The sequence below is a fragment of the Schistocerca nitens genome, chromosome 1 (assembly GCF_023898315.1).
Source record: "Schistocerca nitens isolate TAMUIC-IGC-003100 chromosome 1, iqSchNite1.1, whole genome shotgun sequence".
In the NCBI taxonomy this organism is placed as follows: Eukaryota; Metazoa; Arthropoda; class Insecta; order Orthoptera; family Acrididae; genus Schistocerca; species Schistocerca nitens.
Window position 1 is genome coordinate 839,612,665 of NC_064614.1, and position 2,529 is coordinate 839,615,193.

Below are 2,529 nucleotides of genomic sequence, written 5' to 3' on the forward strand. Positions count from 1 at the left end.
AATCTTCCTGCCGAACTTCAACTGCGTCATCACAATCTGTGTCTACTTCCTCTTCAAAATCCTCTTGAACTTCATCATTATCCTCTTCGAAGAACATTTTTTGTATTTCTGCAACATGATTTGGGTCAAGGAGGTTGTACGTCTTACTGTAGCCTGCCATGATCAAGTGTCTCACACCTACAATGATAAAATTCCTATAAAATAACGCAGTCAGGCGCAGTGTATCAATTTGATACCTGATACTCAAACATTCTTAACTGACGATTGAACGGTCCAAAAAGAAAATAAGTGCATTACACATTGTATATTAACGTTGTAATACTTACTAAGTTATGTTGATAACAAAAGAAATGAATTGTTGAAATGCAACACGAACGGGCGCAGTGTATCAAACTGATCAATCAGCACATATATCGACAACAGAGCAGTCGTATCGACACTGAAGCACACAACAATGACAAGCGTTCGGAAAAGGCTAGCTACTAGCGAGTAGGCGTCAGTGCTGCCACTCGTTGACAAATAATTTACAGTAAAGTTCGAGGTGTATCAATTTGAACAGCCGCGCCCGACGGAAGGTTAACTCTAAAAATGCTATAAACGTACGTTTCCCTTTCCTTAACTTACCTTCTACACTGGTGAGCCAAAGAAGCTCTTACCCCTGCGAGTACGCAGAAATGCCGCAACACGACGTGGCATGGACTCGACTAATGTCTGAAGTAGTGCTGGGTGCAACTGAAACCATGATTCCTGCAGGGCTGTCCAAAAATCTGTAAGAGTAAGAGGGGAGGGGGGAAATCTCTTCTGAACAGCACGTTGCAAGGCATCCCAGAGATGCTCAATAATGTCCATGACTGGGGAGTTTGGTGGCCGGCGAAAGTGTTTAAACTCAGAAGAGTGTTCCTGCAGCCACTCTGTAGCAGTTCTGCACTTGTGGGTGTCGCATTGACTTGCTGGAATTGCCCAAGTCCGTCTAATTCCCAATGGTCATGAGTCGATACAAGTGATCAGACAGGACGCTTACGTACGTGTTACCTGTCTTAGTCGTATCTAGAAGTATCAGGGGTCCTGTATCACTCGTGCTGCCCACGCCCCGCAGCATATCAGAACGCTCACCATCTTGAACAATCCCCTATTGACACGCGGGGTCCATGGATTCATGAAACTGTCTTTATACTTTTACACGCCCATCCGCTCAATACAATTTGAAACGAAACTCGTCCAACCAGGTAACATGTTTCCAGTCATCAACAGTCCAACGTCGTAGTTGACGATCTCAGGCGAGGCGTAAATCTTCGTGTCATGCAGTCATCAAGGGTACACGAGTGGGCCTTCGGCACCGAAAGCCCATATCGATAATGTTTCGTTGAATGGTTCGGACGTTGACACTAGCTGATTGCCCAGCACTGAAATTTGCAGCAATTTGCAGAAGGGTTGCGCTTCTGTTACGTCGAACTATTCTCTTCAGTCGTCGTTGGTCCCGCTCGTGCAGGATCTTTTCCGGCCGCAGCGATGTCGGAGATTTGTTGTTTTGCCTGATTCCTAATATTCACGGTACACTCGTGAAATGGTCGTACGCGAACATCTCTATTTCATCGGTACCTCAGAGATGCTGTACCCCGTCGCTGGTGTGCCGACTATAACAACACGTTAAAACTCTTGATAATCAGCCATTTTAAATTCAGTAACCGATGTAACAACGTCGCCAGACACTTTTTGCATTATATAGCTGTTGCCGACCACAACGCCGTATTCTGCCAGTTTAAATACATCTGTATTTGAATACATGTACCTACACGTTTCCTTTGGCGCTTCGGTGTATGAGTAATTGTAGGGTCACTACTGCCTCGCGTGTTTCTACACTTCCTCGGAATCCTTACTGCTCTTCCCCTAGTTCGGCTCCTACCAGTTTTGACATTTTGCTGTAAACGATAAGTGTTAGTATTTTGCAGCCGTTACTTGTTAAACTGATAGTACTGTAATTTTCGCACCTGTCAGCTTCTACTTTCTTTGGAGTTGAGACTGTTATACTCCTCTTGAAGTCTGAGGCTATTTCGCCTGTCTCAACATCTTGCAAACCATTTTGAATAGTTTTGACATGGCTGGCTCTCCAAAGGCTACATGTAGCTCTACCGGAACATTGTCTACCCCGGAGCCTTGTTTCGACTTAAGTCTTTCAGTGGTTTCTCAAGTTCTTCTCGCAGTATTGTATCTCCCTTCTCATCTTCCACTACGACCTCCTCCATTTACATAATATTGCGTTCAACTACATCTCCCTTGTATAGATTCTTTATATACTCCTCCCACCTTTCTGCTTTCCCTTCTTTGCTTAGGGTTCATTTCCTATCTGAGTTGTTAATATTCATACAGGTGTTCTTTTTTCCAAAGGTCTCTTCAATTTTCCTGTAGGCGGTATCTATTTTACCCCTACTGATACCTGCTTCTACATGCTTACACAGAGCGAGGTGGTGCAGTGGTTAGCACACTGGACTCGCATTCGGGAGGACGACGGTTCAATCCCGTCTCCGGCCA

At 44.8% G+C, this 2,529-nt stretch overlaps 1 non-coding gene across 1 annotated transcript; it reads left to right on the forward strand.

Moving 5' to 3' along the window:
* Positions 1 to 2,456: 2,456 nt before the first annotated feature.
* On the forward strand, positions 2,457 to 2,529 carry Trnaa-cgc (transfer RNA alanine (anticodon CGC)). Its single transcript has one exon. It is a non-coding gene; the product is annotated as a tRNA-Ala (tRNA).